Source organism: Coloeus monedula, assembly GCF_965178545.1.
Source record: "Coloeus monedula genome assembly, chromosome: 4".
In the NCBI taxonomy this organism is placed as follows: Eukaryota; Metazoa; Chordata; class Aves; order Passeriformes; family Corvidae; genus Coloeus; species Coloeus monedula.
The window spans coordinates 41,387,715-41,405,468 of NC_138784.1; the positions used below are offsets into that span (position 1 = coordinate 41,387,715).

The 17,754-nt window shown below is 38.4% G+C and overlaps 1 protein-coding gene across 1 annotated transcript in view; it reads right to left on the minus strand.

Annotated features, from left to right (window-relative positions):
* The window catches only part of FRS2 (fibroblast growth factor receptor substrate 2), a 49,848-nt gene extending 32,422 nt beyond the window's left edge, over nucleotides 1–17,426 (minus strand). The window contains exon 1 of the mRNA XM_082280774.1: nucleotides 17,286–17,426. The gene's annotated coding sequence lies outside the window, so the exon portion shown is untranslated. The remainder of the gene's footprint in view (nucleotides 1–17,285) is intronic.
* Nucleotides 17,427–17,754: the final 328 nt, after the last annotated feature.

The window sequence follows — 17,754 nt, forward strand, 5'->3', positions numbered from 1 at the left end:
GCCCAAGGAACAATATACAGAAAGTCAGAGCTAAACTGAACTACCACTGTCCACAGAGAGGACTGGCTTTTACTAGTTACCATAACAAAATATAGTAATTTAGAAGTAATTTCTGCTGAACACCCTGCCAGCTGAGACCCATGTGTTTTACTGTGTGAAGAAATGCAGTTATCTTTGAGGTGCTCTCTTGTGTATGAGAGACATGGGATATTACCAGATTCCTGAGCTGTTTTATCCTAAACAAGTTCTAGGATTAGAAGTTACAGTTAATAAATATTTACACACAAAAATTATTGGCTGCATGGAAAAAAAAAGTTTACACTTCAAGATGAGATAAGTTGATAGAATGTTTGAAAATGAAAAAAGCCTTGAAAATCCATTAATTACAAAAACTACCAAATAATTAAACACAGAATAAATACATGGTAATTAATGTCTGCAATAACATGACAAGAATACTGGTGGAGCTTTGATGTCTTGAAGAGCTCCAAGATCAAGGTCAAAAAATTTTCTGGCATACATAATTAGGTAGAAAGTTAACAGCTTGCAATAAATGGGATGTAGTGTCTTATCAGAACACAAATTTAACTTTCTTGACGTAGTCTTTCAATCATTCTGAATTTAAAAGTGAGGAGAAATCCCAAATAATTTTGCATTTTAATATATTCTGCAAATCCTAGGACAACACTTATCTAGGCAGAATGTACCCAAAAGTTCAATTATTTTGTAGGCAGCAACAAGTATTTAACCTGAAAAGGAAATAAAAAGGTTAAAAAAAAATGGGTGCCTTTTCTACTCCCATAAGCTCATGTTAGTAAGGGCCATGTTTTATGCCAGAGATTTGAACATTATAGCCAGACAGCTTTCAAACAGTTGAAACTGTGAAAGCTCTTTTGACCTTATTATCAAGACTAAAGCTAAAATTTTAAAAGCTTTGAGTTTCTTTCAAATATTCTCTTTCCTAATTTTAAAAAAACCATGTGACATTAAATGTGTCCCAGAAGCATATTTAAGTAGATGTGATACAGGAATGAATGGGAGGGAGGGAGAAGGATGTAAAAAAATTCTATAAACAGAAGAAATTCATTTGTATTCTACTCAATATAATTTTCCTTATAAGAAGTACCTGTGTACTTTAACCACAGTGTTTGATTTTAGTTACATAAAGGGAGTAACTTAAGATGACTGTACAACTTTAAAAAAAAAAAAAAAAGCCAAAACAGAATATTGAATATTGGTAATCAAAACAGTTGTGTAAAACTCACTAAAGATTAAGTTGGGCTGCTCCAAAAATCTTTACACTTCCAACCTCTGCTTGCTTGCCTGAAAAAAAACCCGAAACTAATTTCTTACCACTGTTGTGAAATCACAGGGAAGTCCAAATGACTCAATACTAATATGTACATACCTATGTCCTACTCCACTTGTTCTTCTTTATATGCTGACATTGAAGCCCAAAATTGCCAAAAATAATTATTTTTAAAAACTGTCATTTTCTCTACTGCAATTATGTCTACTAGAACTGACATAGTAAGAGGTAAGAGGTAATAAAAAAGCCATCTCTTTCAAAACCAAGCCTATGTTTCTGAGATAATACAAGGTCAGTTTATAACAAGGATGTATCATTTCCTCACACGTATAGAAAACAGCTGTATGTTTATCAAGTAGTGTGAAGCCTTCCTTTTGTGAATTAAAGAGTCATTGTGAAGTGGGATATTTTAAATTAACTGCTTTTCTTTCTCAGAATGCTATTTTGTGTTCCCCTCAGTTGACCTAAAGGTGACAGCAGCTGAAAGACATGATCTTTCCTGCTCTGGCCATGTCCTAATTAGCCACACAAGCTTCAAGCCCAACTACTGCACTGGTCTTGCAGATCAAATGACCACACCATGATCAGTGCCAACAAAACGAAAGCTGGACCATGATGCCTTGGGAGAAATCAGACCCTTCTTTTTTCACAGCAGGTCACATTTCAACGATCTTAAAGCTGTCATGAAAATAAAGCTTCATTACAATCTAAGATGATACTACAGGAGTTTGCTAAAATAAATTAACCTGCGTATCACTTCTACAGAACCCTATAGAAAATCTAACGGAAAAGAAACCAATCTGTAGACTCTGAAACTGCTTTCTTTTAACATACTTTATGCAAAGCTAAGTTAATATAAAGATGAAGTTATATGCAAAGTGTAAATCTGTTTAAAAGTTGGGAAGAGTTTTATACATACAAAGTACAGTATTTAAGTTGCAACATCAAAAATTGTATTGATAAGACTTATTAAATCTAGACTTATACATGCAGCTTCTTGGCATTCTACAACTTCAACAGTGTTATTTCTAACTTCCATTTCCACTGCAGTGTTAAAAATTCTGCACAAATACAGCTTCAAAAATTCCTCAATATTTAGGAACAGGATCGGTGACAACTTAACAGTACAAATTTTGTTTTCTTACAGAAGTGCACTTAATTTTGCATTTTGTTTAAAATAAGAACACAAAACCTCATTTAAGTGTACAAGGTAAGATTAAGCTCCTGACAGTTAAGCTGTTTCAGCTGACTGACAGAAGTCATTCCCATCATTTTTCAGAAAGTCAACTACAGACACCAAGCATCCTAACAAACTCCAGCTCAAACATTATCCAACCCAGTTTTAAATTATACTTTACATAAACACTCAGCATGAAACTTTTGGAAGTTTGTCATTTGCTAAACCTGATCACTAAAGTATTCAGTAAGTACAGCTACAAACTGAAAGGTTTTTGTCCTCCCGTCTGCAAAAGATAAATAGGAGAAAAATTAATTCAGAGCAAGAACATAAACTTTAAGCCTTCACATTAAGTAGCACATTTCACATCTGATTTCTAATGACAGTGCAAGATAAATTACTTGCTTTCACCTTACACTTACTGTCCTAGTTTACTGAATACCATTTTAAAAACTTACTACACTACTTAGCTTTTAACTTTCAAGTTAAAAGGGTATCTTTGAAATGATAAGTACGTATTGTCTGAAAATATTTTGGCACTGGCACAGAATCTGCAAAGAATAGCCCAAGCTTTAACTTAATTATCCTTTTACAAGAACTGTGGTTTGAGAAAATACAACAACTTCATAAACATAATAATCACTAAGAGTAATTGCCTTTGGCAGTAATATCCCAGAGCAAGTTTGGATATCCAAGATAAACCATGACTCCTATTCTTTCTCTCTGTACTTCTCAGTTAATATAAAAATTCAAAAGCAAATGAAAATGGTGTGTCTAACACTGTACAAGCAAACAAAAGTTTCTGTCAAAGCAACATATTACCATCAATAAATAATGAAATCAGTCAACAAGACTATGTTACAGAAACTGCAACCCAACAATAAAATCTGCAAAAGTTACATTATTTTCTAGAACAGGAATAGAAAGGAACTGACGAAAGTTTAGATGCAGTTACAGAAGCAGTGTGAAATAATCATTATGTTACTTATAGGGCACTTTAATTGCAGATACACTATCCACTTACTGCAACCCCTTTGTATATACTTGAAGACACTCAAAAGCACAGAAGCCACTTATCCCTACCTAAAAATATCGCAGATATTTTGAAAGTAATTTAGAATGAAGAAACATGATAATTAGCTAATGTTAAGACAGTAAAACACCATAATTCAAACTCTATATGTAATACGCAAGATTAGGATAAATTCAGTCAAGCACACAAAATTCAAAATATTCCCAAAATCAAGCTTCTTCCTAATTGATTCCAAGTCCCCTTTCTTTATCAGTTCCCATACAATTCCCTGTGTTAATTCACTGCCTTACCTTATCCTGCCCAGCTCCTACAACTTCTGTTTTAACCCACCAACCTTTAGGCTGCTCAACTATGTGAAACACTGTAAGTTTTCACAAGTCCAGTTCTACATCTGAATTGGATGAATTCTCTCTAACAGCCGATCATTAAAATAAGCAAATTATTAGTGTGCTTGTAAACACGTGCTTTGATACTGTTGTACAACTCCAAGTAAATTATTTAACTCTGAACATTTAAAATATTAGGAAACTAACGTCCCTATACTCCTTCATGAATTCCAACCCATTTATGTTGACTATCTGAATATGCAGATCAATTTCTGTACATTACCCCCTAAATTTTACAGCAGGAGAAAACTGCTGGGTTTAATCGGAAGTCAATACTGTTTAACAAGGAGGACTTTTAACAATATTTCAGTCACCCTATATACACCTTTAACATCTCAAGTGAGAGGGAAGCAAAGTGCAGTGCAGAAGGGAAAACAAGCAGTCAGAAAACTTTTAAATAATACATGATAGAACCACAGCAAGATTATATTCATACCTTGCTTCTGCTGTGCCAGCAAGTAAAAGCCTGTGGTATGATGCAAGGAGGGCTGCTCTCAAGCTCTGAAACCTGCCAGTGCTGCAGGCTGATACAAATTCTCCTACTGCAGCAAAGACTTTCACAGGCAGCCCTATCACACCTTCAAACAGGACCATGAGCATGTTAACTTTGCCCTTTCCAACAGCCCCACACAGCAGCAGCATGAACCAATTAGCCCCAGTGGTGTAGTATTTATATTATTCAACCTAAATTGCATTAATTCTTGACAGCTGAGGCAATACGTTTTGTCTATTATATTCACTGAACTATGACCAAACTGGATAGAACTAATTTGTATGGGTATGTTAATTTTGGCCATTTTTGTAACTTACTGTATATTGAAGCAAGAGCTGAGTTCTTTAACCTCCAGCACACCTAGGCTTCCTTGATGGTCATCAGATAGCCTAGGGAACAAGAAGCAATCACAGAATCCTAAGAACTCAGTCTGCTACTTGTGTGGTACTGTACATGACTGTACATGACACGTACATTTGAGAGTTTCCCTAGGGAATCTTCTAAAGTGGACACTTTTCAGAAGACTCATGACATTTGTGTTTAAAATCTCTGCCAAGTCACTACTATAGACTTACGCCATCAGTCGTGAAGTTTAATCTGAGTTGAAGCACATCTAGTAGCTTTGTTAAAAAAAGTACTAAAATAGATTTATAAATCATGCTTAAAATCTGTATGAAAAGCTGCAAGGCACCACAAAACCCACTAGTACAATTCATTACATCAGGCACAGGTCTAATGCGTGCCTGTGAATGCACACACTTCATAGAGAAGCATTTACAGTTTTCTTGGAAATAAAACGAAATTCTGGGAAGCAGCAACCACCATCCCCAAGAAACCAGCTGATAAATTCAATGTACTCACTAGGTGCCAGCCCCCAAAAAAATCTCCACCTTATTCAGAAGACAAACACTGAGCCACTCACAAATCAACTGCTAAATTGCTGCAGCGTATGTGGCCTTTTGAAGCAAACAAACAAAAATACACCATAAGGCATACTGTAAACCCATTCACAGATAGTTTAATCATGCATGTACAAGACAATTGCAAAACAAACTACAGAAAAAAGTGCACTACCTGCCCCAAGATATGCCGTCACTATTTCTGACTTAGAAAATCCAAACCTACTGACATCCAGTTTAACTGTTAACACTCCACCCAAGTGTACAGGAGCCGGGCTGAACTGTGCTGTTCAAACATACTAAAGTTAGAGGAAGTGGGAATGATCTACTCACTGTGCATCTGCACCAGCACAAAACTTTCAAGCATTGGTAATAAAGTGTTTCTATAAAAATATTTTTTTAAAAAAAGTAAAAGTCCCTGGTCCCACATTACACAATATTTAGCAAAGAAAAAAGGAAATTCAGCTTCTAAATTTCTAAGACTTTTGCCAAATTTCCATTTAATAATGGTTTTACTCTCACCACTAGCATAAGCATAATATATTCACAAATACAGATCTGAAGCCCAAAGAAATCCTTGCTATTAGGATTAGCCTATCAGTAACTTGGCAAATAGCTTTTAACATACAAAATTTAACATCGAACACTTTGGTTACAATTTTTGGTGACAATTTCAGCTGCATTTTAGTCACAACTCTAGACTTGTATTTCAAAGACAACACTCCCTTATTCTTTCTAGTTTTACATTCTTCTTACACGTCCCTATGTAGTTACAAAATTTCCTACAAGTACCCACTTCAAAACAGTTCACTCACAGTGAAACGTAATCAATGACACCTTTTGATGACTTCGCTGAGAGTTTGGTATTGGAATTAATTCACAGAAACCCTCTGCAATGAATGTAAACCAAGATCCCTCACAAACCACTGTCAGACCACAATATTTACTGTTCAAAGTACCACGTAAAACATTTCTACTGTTCACCACTGCTAGACTTTATTATTCCATCAGCAGAAGTATTCTTCTGTGATACTTCCCTGTTTGGTTTGAAGTCAAGATTACAGAAGGTACATTTCCCTGGTACAGCACACTCAAGAAACAGTATTTCATACAGAACAAACCTAAAGTGTAACTACTTTAAAAGCTCAGCAATACAGTATGATAGGACACTACGGATAAGAATCTAGTGCACCCTCCTTAATGTACTGCTCACTTTAGAAGTCAGCATCAGCATCAATGAAATAGTACCACTGCAACCAGTCATAATCAATACAAGAGCATTCTGACATATCACGTAACAACTGATTAATATCTCTACTTATCAGCATAAAGTTATCTCCTGGTAGTCAACATTTAATCATTTATTTAGAGCTTTCCCCAGAGTACACCACTTATCATTAAGTACTGTAGTCTGTCCTCAAGACCTCACATGAACAGGTCTCTTCTCTTCAGACATCATCCTACTCTGAACTTCAAAGAAAACATCCTTGCTATGGAGAGCTTATAACCAGTAATGCTAAACTGATGTGGTAATGGCACAATCGAAACTTCAGAAGAGTAGTTTTCATTTTACACTATTGACAATGTTAAACTGCTTTTCACTTTGACATGAAACTATTTTAAAACCATACCATTTACAATTAGTAAGTTACACCCATTTAACAAATAAAATTCTATATTACAGCTGACATAAGAAATAAAAACTCTTCAAGAGAAGTAAATTTAAATTTAGCAGACATAAACGAAGTTGTGCTCTATAGGACTAGTTAATAGGGACTTAACAGAATAAGGAACTCTGAAGCTGAAAGAAATAAATATTTATTAAGCAAATGTACTGACACTTGGGGACTAAAATCATCATAAAAGAAAACACATTTGTGAAAGTCAGATGATTCACATAACACTGTAGGCAGAGAAAATCCAAGACAAATAACTTGAACTTCAGATTTTAAAAAGGACTTTGTTGCACTTTACTGGTAGAAATATTTCAAGACCCTAAGTGGCCACAAGTATCTTAAAATAAGAGTCATAATGTACACTTAAACCCAAAGAGTCCTACAGAAACTACAAGCTTATCTAAGTTTCTGGTATATGTTGTACCTCTGAGAGACAACACACATTTCTCTAGAACTAAAGAGCCACAGGACAAGCTGGAAATACTCTCCCCAACCTCTGTTATCAGGAAAAGTTTTGGAACTTAGGGAGGGAGGATGTAAGTACTGTATAAGAAAGGTTCACCACTCTACTAAAACAAAGGAGAAGGGAAGAAAATATTTTAAAAAATAGTTTGTCTGAGGTCTATGTAGCACCTTCCCTTTTTCCTTTCCTGTACACCTTCTTTTCTACTCCAGCAATTTTTAGGAATGGAGCACTCTCTGGAGTAGCAGGACTGATAAACTGGCAGGTATTACTCAGAATTTCTCAAACTATACAGACAATAATATTGTTAATATAATACTAAATAAATACCACAGAGTTCAAGCTTAGAGAACAATTGATTTGATTGGATTTAATATTAGCTTGTTCATTACTTTTTAAGATCTAAAAAGTCTTAACTAAATGCCTTTTAATAACAAAGATTAACATAATGGTATGCTTCCTACCAAACTTGCAAGAGCAGAGGAAGCTCTTTCAGGAACTGAATACCATCACCTAAAACCTGTACAGCAAATGAAGAAAGAGATAGCTATCAGAGAGATAAGAAGGCAAGCATTTGCATTCACACTCACACTGAGATCTGAATATTTGCCAATTAAATGTTTCTTGGAACCCTAAAGTAGGAGACAATTATTTAAGAATTTAAGACTACCTCCAGTCTAGCTGCACAAATACTGTATAATCTGACAGGAAACATCCAGCTTGCTTTAGTATTAACATTGGTACACCTGCAAGAATTAATACTCTAACTACCACTGCTCTAGTCCTTTTACATTTATGGCAAGACAAATTGATGAGCAACACAAACATTGCATTCTCATTTCAAGCTATGAAAGTCTACTCAGCAGATTTTAAGAGAAGAAAACATAAGGCAGCTGCCATGACACAGAAGAGATTCACAATGATTTAACCATACTATCCTAGAACATGCCTAAGACACATACAGCTAGCTATATGTTAAAATCTATTATTTTATCTATTATAACTAGTTTACTTTTTCATTATATTACCAGCAAAAAAACCTCAGATTACAAGTAACCACAGCAGTTTACCTTTCTCCAAAATAAAACCCATAAAAATCACAAACAAAATGCAAAACACAAGCCACAGAAACCTTGGGACCCAAAGCTTTATGAAACATGAAAAAAAAATATTTAAGAGTCACTTGGCTTTCCTTAATAACAACAACAAAAAAAGTATTCTCTCTGTTAATAACAGTATTAGTTCTGCAATAAGTCAACTTTATGACATAGCACTTAATACTACTTTGATTGCCAGTTTAATTCAATTCTTATATCATTTCAATAAAAGCTGCAGATTACATCTGCCTCACCAAAGAAACCTGCCAAGTGCAGAAACCAGTATTTACTAACTGAAATCACATATGATACTAAAAGTCCGCAAAATATGACACTGTATTCACATAACAGATTTTAAAGTATGCCATTGGCACACTTTACTCCAAAGTAAATCACTGGAAAAATAAATCAGATTTCGAAGATATACAGCAACATACATTTCGTAAGTACCTATAAGAAAAGGTCCAAAGGTAACATGTATCCCTGTCTGCTTATGTAGTTTAAAACATAATTATCTGTATAAGCAAAGAGACAACAGGATACTCTAATACCCAAGAAGAAAGGTCAGAGGTGCAGTCATTTTCTCTTGTAATAGTATTAACATACATAACATAAAATTATTCTCAGAAGTTTTGTAAATCAAAGTAAAGAATATGACATGAAACATAAGTAAAGACATACAAGGGGGGGAGAAAAAAAGACAAATTCAAGTGCCAAAAGTAGCAAGGAAAACAAGACTATGATGCAGAAATACGAGACACCGGTCTTTGAATTCAAAGACAATAAGCGAGCTTTAACTTGATGAGGAAAGAGTAGTCAGACTACTGAAAAATCGTAGCAGCTGTATTTTGAACAGATTGCAGAGATAGGAATATCAGCAGAGGGAGAAGGTACTTGAAGTACTCCAGATGACAGATACAGAAACTACATTTGCAAAGCCAGAAAAAGTGGTCTTGAAAATGTCATTTGGACAAGGAAGGAGTATATGAATAAAACATGACTGTGGATTCAAGGAGAAGAAGAAAAAGAAAGGGCTACTCCCAAACAAGTGCCCTCCCTGGGTGAGGGAGGATTATACCACTGTCAGCAGCATTACAAATGGCAAGCAAATGAGTTAAGTTTGAGAGAGAAGACCAAGTGCTCTGAAACATTCCAAATGTTTTTGATGATAAAAAAAAAATTAAAGGAACTGCAAGACTGAATAAAGGCACACAAAGAGCCATGAAACTCTACGAAGAAATACGGCAACCTACATATAGGACATGCAGAGATTTCTATGAACGTTGCACACCTTGGGATTAGCGGGAAGAGGGTACAGAAGTGGGAAGATGCTTGCAGCAAGTAGTACCACAAAGGCAGGAGAGGGTCAAGACTGTGACAGCCAGGCAAGTTTCCCTACATCATACGTCCTCTCATTCCCACAAACCTAAAGCAGTTTAGTTATGTGTTTTATAACAAGCCCAACTACACTTTGAAAATTTAAATAATTTTTAAATTGTATTATTGTACCACCATTGTATTGTGACAGATGCACAACAGCAAATACTTTCAATTACAATTATTGCAGCAATTTAAAAGAGCATATTTTATTTAAACTAAAATTTGTATTCTAACTACATGATTCAATCAGTGTGGAGTTACTGAAAAACACAGACAGCTAGAAAGAAAGTATTCTAATACCCTCTACTTGTAATGATTGCCTGAAAAGGCTAAACTTGTTGAGTGACATCAAGGGGAAAGAAAAGTCCCCTTGGGTTTCAGTAAGATTTTTCTAAAAGAAAAATAACAACTGTGCTTTAAAGGAGTTATTCAAAGAGACTAAAAAAAAAGAACAAGCCCTACAACAAACGCTAAGATGTCAGAAGAATCTAACATACTTCCCCGAAGAAGTAGCCCTCCCTGTGTTTGCTTGGTATCTTAATTTGCCTTTGGTTTCAAAACCGTAGGCTTGCCAAGAGCTATTCCTTTCAAAACCTCAGGAATTCCATTACTAGTTTTAAGCTAAATTAAAGGAAAATAGAAGCATTCAACGCATGGCAAAAGTATGCACAAAGTGTTTGTTGATGCTCATAAATAGACTGAAAAATTTAGCCATGTCTGAAGGATAACGGCTGCATAGTCAACTCAGTTTTGCTCTGCTGTGCTGCTAAGCAAAAAGCTACTGCTGTCAGTTCAGAAAAGCTCAGCATAAGATTGATACATTGCTACAAAGATCAAACACAGCACTAGATCGTTCATTTCTCAATGCAAGTTTATATTTAAACTAAAGTTTGCATTTCTGCAGGAGAAAAAGAGGAAATAGAGTTCCCTCTTCAAAGTAACTGCTTCAACATCTCCATCAGGGAAAAATGTCTCACTGTCCTAAAGCATGGCAAAACCAGTCAACTCTCCACCCTGTCAAACATCTTGCAAGTATGATAAAAATAAAGATGAAATAAAGACATTTCATCTCAGAAATTCGCCTAGTATTGTGCTGATGAATATCTTTCCAATGTTCACACAATTGTGTCTCTTCCAAATCATGTTATTTTATGATTCTCAGCAAGCAGTATTACTACGATCACATTTGCCCACTAAATAACAGTAAGAATGAAATGCCCCCACGTGCATATTGTGCCAGGTGTCATACTATAACACAAGGTAACATCCCCGTGCAAAGCATTTAAGAAAATCTTTGTGAAAGCCAAATGCTTCATCTGCATTAAGGTGTGCAACCCCAGCAGATAAGAACTACTATGCAGATTAACTTCTTTGGCAGCAGCGACAGGAGAACAGTGAAAATATCAACACACTATTTTAAACTGCCGCTCTCGTGAGAGATCAAAGATCTGTATCTTGCATTAGAAACATGGGAATCCAGGGATATGGGATAGAGAGTTTTTTTACCCTTGGAAAAGCAGGAAATTAAAGCAACTTTTCATCATTGAGTCAGCAGCACCCAGTAGGGATCAGGGGCTTACAGTAACCAGCACCACTGTGTGGATGACAGCAGTGGCATCTCAACCCTGCCAGGACCAAAATCACTATGACGAAAAGCCAAGGAAAAGAGTCAGTTCTTCAGACTTAAAACATGGGGTCTCCAGTCTATCCTGACTTGGGCATACATACAGGAAAACGATCACTATCTAATATGCCAACTACCCTACAGTACTTGATATTTGCTACAAGCAAGACAATTAATTTCTGAACTAGATTTTTCTCAACAGAAAAGTAACAAACACATGTACAAGAAAAAGCTGAATAGTAAGATATATTTGAGTGCCTTTTCCATAAGATACACATCTGTCATAAATAAAGGAAAAGAAAAAGGATAAGCTTAAAACCTACATTTGGGGTATTTTTTAAAATCCTGGTCCAAAAATGTACCAACACAGACATGTTTCTATCAACAGCCAAAACAGAATCTAAACAGCTGCAAAAACAAAACCAAAACCAAACAACATAATAAAACAAATAAAAACAGTTCTGTGAAAAGAAACAGCAGGTCAAGTAACTGGCTGATTCTAGAGGCTGAAGTAAGTAAAGGCCAACCAGCATGGTCAGGTATGATTGCAATGACATGCAACACAATGATTTTACACTTGCAGTATTTGAGAGGAACACACCACTTAATACAGATACTAGTATTACTTTGTTGACTGAGATTCAAGCAAAAAGGTCAGGGATTACCCTGGACTGCCTGAGAAATCAGTGACAGATTACGTATCACTCCTGTGACAAGGAGCTTCTCATCTCACTACCCCCCATATGGATGTAAAAGCATTTTAGAAAAAGAACAAAATAAAACATGAAATTAAAGTACTCTAAGACATGAGAAGGAAACAGTCAGTAATCACAATGCCATTTCCACTAATTAGAAAAGAATGCATACAGTCAGTCCCAAGCATGCAATAAGCATGAATTTTTATTGTATAAACATCAGAAATAAGTTATTAGTTCTTTTTATTTAAGCCAAGAGGTAATTATTTCTGTTGTCATTTAAAGCTTGAGGGGAGAACTGAAATTGTGGAGAATCCCATGGTTGCAGGAAGAGGGAACTCAATAAAGAATGAACTAAATTTGCCATCATGATTGTTGCCACCCTGCCAGATGCGGTGAAGATGAAGCTTTGAAAAGTACACTATAGTTGGAGAATACATGGCATACATACTCAGACATTTGTATGCACACATACTTATATGAGAAAGCATCACACACCTGTTTATCACCAGCTCAAGTTTAAAAAGAATCGTCACATCTAGCACTGATTACACAGAAGGGCCAACAAGAAAAGATGATCCTTAAGAGCAGAAAACTGAAAGTCTGTTAGAACTGCTGCTCTACAACTCATACACAACAAAAATACCATCTGCATGCCCTACACGAAATTACACATCTCTGGACAACAGTTTTCAGCCAACAGCTCCTCGAACAGTTCTGATAAAAAAACAGTAGCAGACAAAAATAAAACCCATTACATTTTTACAGAAAATGTTACTTAAGAGCTGCAGATAGGTCATCTCTTCCAGCAGTACCTACTGCCCAGTTACTCATCACCACCGAGCAAAGAGGGACTACCACCCATACAGACTTGCAACAGGGTGAATCATGTAAGAGCACACTAAGCCACTATGGGAAAAATTAATCAAGGTAACTGACCAGAAAAGGTAGGCTGAGCTAATACTGTCCATTTAATGGCTGATTATGTCTAAAGCATGTAACACTGCATACGGCTTCTCTGGTGGAAAAGATTATTACACATGGTAATCTATGGCAGAGGAGGAGAGAAAAATGGATGGGGGACACTGTATCTACAATTTTCAGAGATCTTAGGGGAGGAAAAAAAAGATAAAAATCAATGCCTATCCATATCCTGAGACATTACCTACAACCTCTGTGATAGACTGAGTAAGACAGATTTTGAAAACCACTAACCATTACAGTTACTTAGGAAGAGAAGTCACAGACTGCCTCCCCAGAAACTGTCTGAAGTTATAATGGTATCTTACATCAGCCTCATAATTTTCATAGATTTGTTCTGTCTCTTTATCTACTCATTACTGCAAAATATCCTGCCATTTTCTTAGTGGACACACTGATCACTAACTTTCCGTATTTAAATTTAAAATTCAATATACATGCCAAACAAATTCATTTGTTGCAGTAACGTGATGAACACCAGTTGTATGAAACAACAGGTACCAAATAATTTTTTTTTAATTAGTTACTATACAAAAGGCCAGATTCTTCCCTCAAAATCCCTTCAAAGCACAGAATGAAATCAGACACACACTACCCTGGGTTTAAGGGGTCTTAGATGTAAATACCCCCATGAACCATAACCAAACGATGTTTTCAAAGCCTTAATGCCATACCACCTTACCTTCACAGAATTAGGCCAGTATCAAATATACTCTAAGCTGGCATAATGTGTCACTGTCACCAAAAGAAACAGACACACCCTGCTCCCCTTACTGCTTGCTTCCACCCCCATCTCTGAGCCAGCACAAATGTTTGTGCAGCAAACTGATCCAGCTCAAAGCGAACCCTTCCCTGCCTGCCCCTCCCCCAGGTTAGTTCAGTCCTCAGCCCGGCTCACCACACAACCATACAAGTATTTGCCTGCACAAAGGAGGAAGCAGCAGAGCAGAGTGGAAGCAAACAGGACCATGTTTTTCAATGGTGGAGCTGGTCTATGCCAGCTGTATGCCAAGGCAAAGCAAGAGTAGGTCGAAGGCTGGAGTCCTGCAACATCAACCTCATAGATCCAGGCCTATGGTGTGCCACTCTTACCCTTCCTTTCTGGGATCCCACCCCTTCGCTCACACAGCCACTGACAGGTATGCAACTGCCAGGTGAGTTGGTTCAGCATGCCGAGTCAATTGAAAACTAATTCTACCAAGAAAAAAAAAAAAATTGCTAATTTTCAGCCAGTATAGGTTCCTGAACCAGTTCCTAGTGCAATCCATACCAGCACAAGGAAGGAAGAGAAGGAAGGATGCTGGGAAGGTGGGAGGTCCAATTTTGATCAGCTTGGGATGCTGTGGAAACACTCAGACACTGCCACATTTTAAATTTCAACTTGCCTGCACAGCTGAAAGTAGCTATTTTAATCAACTTTTTCCTAAGATTAAACCTTATTCCAATCTTTGCAGGAACCTAAGCAGCCATAGTCTACTTGGGCATAAGAAGCAAGAAGTGAGGCCAGTTCACTACATTAACCACTTTCACCCTTCATATTCAATAAAACAGAGAGCATTAGCTTCTCTAACTCAATGATAGTTTTACCAGATAACTATTTTAAATATCACTGATTAAATCACCTCAGATATTTGCATAAGCAGAATATACATGGAATAAAACCATTGCAGCCATGTTAAGTATGATCTTAACCATAGTTTAGTACTTACAAGGAATTTAAATGGTTCTGGTGATTAAAGTCGTCTAACAAACCTCCCTACTCAGGAGTGAATTTCATCCATTATTCAAAAAGTTGTTTTGCTTAAACTGCATCTCAGTGATCACAGAAACGAACAAAATTAATTTCAATGAGGTCATAATCAGATGCCTAATAAACGTGGATGTAGCTACTTTCTCGTAAGTAGGTACAGACTGTTAGCAATAATCTTTTTAACTTACAAACAATGGGATTTATTACTGGATTGCTAAATTTAGCAGAGAACTATTTCCACGCAAAGTAAATGTATCTGCCTATGTTCATCCACTTAACAAAGGAAAGAAATATAATCATATCAATTCAAAAGATAACACATATCAACATTACAGTTCAAGAACTGAAGTGCAGAATCAGATGCACGTTTCTGAAAACCAGTCTTCCCAAGTGCCATGTATTATATTTTTCCAGTTAATGAAACCCTCATTTTCTTACAAAGCTAGATTCTTCCACAGACTACCACCTGCCTACAGCAGCATTTTAAGACAACTGATCTTCTCTTTAACAGAAATTTCTTGTATGACAAAAAAGTGTTCCGAAGTCCTCTGCCTGTAAAAATTACACAGAAATGAGAACAGTTTATTTTGACTACATTCACCACCAACACTTGAGACAAAACACTGAACTGGAAAGTGAGCAAAACCCTGAAAAGCCATTTAACCATATATTCATACAACTGCTGGGACACTGTTTCAACAAGCATTTTCAAAGCATTCTTGACATGGAAGTAAATAAACTCAGGGAATCTCAGTCAAGGAATAAAGTTCTTAATTTCTTCCCCTTTAGAGTGGACTTAGCAGTATTTGGACCTGAACTGGTGCTTTATACTGATACAGGTTTCTTTTCAAGCAGGCATAGACAGGTGTGCTGTTCAAATGCACTTGCTAACCAAGGAAAACAGACAATGGATTTCCCTGGCAGTTCTGCTGACTTCAACAGAAAAATCAGGATGCTTATTGGATCTGAACCTGTACATCTTAATACCAAGCCACTTTTAACAGAGCAATAAATCTTTAAAAATTAGGGGGTTTTTTTGCTAAATACAAATATACTGTAGAACTAGAAGAACAGATTTAATGACAGGTTCATTATATGGAATTACTGCTAATGTTAACACCATTGAGAGAACTTTTTTGCTCATTACACTAAATATCACTTTGTCACTAGGCCTTAGAGTAAAAAAAAAATTTTAAAAGTGGCTATTTAAAAGTCACAAATAAAACACTTGTTAAAAATATTGATAACAAACCACAGTTGGCAACTTTTTCAATACTTACTAAAATCTATCCTGATTTCTGCACTATGTCTTCAGTGCAACAACAGTATTGCTTTCAACTCACAGTACAACATTGCTAGTGATTTCTAATCATGATATGACATCTTATGCAATGACTTTGAACAAGATGCAGTGACCAGGAAGATGCAAAAACATGCATTCTTCTTCAGAAAGATTTCAAGTTTAGATGAGCACCCGAGCCAAATGAGTACTGAGACAACCTTTGACGCCTGTGTGTCTTCACATTAAGAAGACATTTAAGTCTAGCGATATGTCACAGGAAGAGTAGTTTAAAATGAGGAGGAAGTGAGCTAGGGACCGCTTTCATTCATACACACAGCACCCCTTTGAAGAGCCTGGAGGACCCCCTTCCCCTGGCAGGCTCTGTCTGCGGGTCCCAACCCACTGACCCGACAGAGCTCCCAATTAGTCTCAGGGCTCGCACCTCAAAGCCCCCCGAGTTTGCTCACCGACGTGGAATAGCAAACGCACTTGTCTTGGAGGCATGTGACGGACGCAGCTGACCTGGAGGAAGGCGCAAGCGCTTGACAGGCGACACGAGATGAGACACAACCATCAGACACGCCGAGCACCAAGGAGGCGGTCGGTCAAGGCAGCCGGGACCGCTCCCCGCGCCAGACCTGCCTCCAGCACAGCCACAGCCCGGACAAATTTATCGCCTCGTCTTTTGTTTTTAAACTCGCACTCCGCTCGTCCACCCCCGCTCCCGGCCCAGCCCCAGCCCCAGACTAAGGCAGCGATCCCCTCTCCGTCCCCGGCCTTCCCCGTCCAGAAACAGCCCCAGGCCGGAGTCCCCCGTGCCCGCGGGGGCGCAGCCGCCACTGAGCTCCCGCGCCCGGACCCACGGGGAAGGAAAAGCAGGTCCTATCGCGGGGCACGTCCCAGCCCGGCTCCCACGGGAGGAGGCCAGACAAGGGGGCTGCTCCGGGGCCCGGGAGGCTCCGCTGGGAGGGGGCGGCAGCGAAGCCGGCCAGGCACCCCGCGGGAAAGAGCTGGGGGAGGGGGCGAGGACCAGCACCCACCTGGGCCATGAGCCCCGCGCTGGCCGCCGGGCCGGGCCGCCTGTGACGGGCGAGACGGCGGCCCCGCGTCGGGCCGGGGCACGGCTGCGCCTCCGACCGCGGCAGCGACAGGGCCGCGCTCTGGGCCGGACCCTGCCCGGCTCCGCTTCCGGAGCGCGGCGCGATCGCCTTCCGGGGCAGCGCCCGGGGAGCAGCGGGGCGGGCGGGGCGGCGGGGACCCGGCACCGGCGCTGGCACCGCCCGGGTGACGGGGCGGCCGCGGGGTGACGCCGGAGCTGTGCGGGGGCCGGCGGCGAGGGAGGCGGCCGCGAAGCGTGTCTTACTGGTTCCTCAGGTTAAAAAAAAAAAAAAAAATATTAAAACTGTAATTGCGCGCACAGCTCTGGGAAGGATTGGCTCGGTTTGCTGTAACTTTTGTAACACTCGATGTCACGGTGTTACTTTAGATGCTGCCGCGGTGACTTCTCAC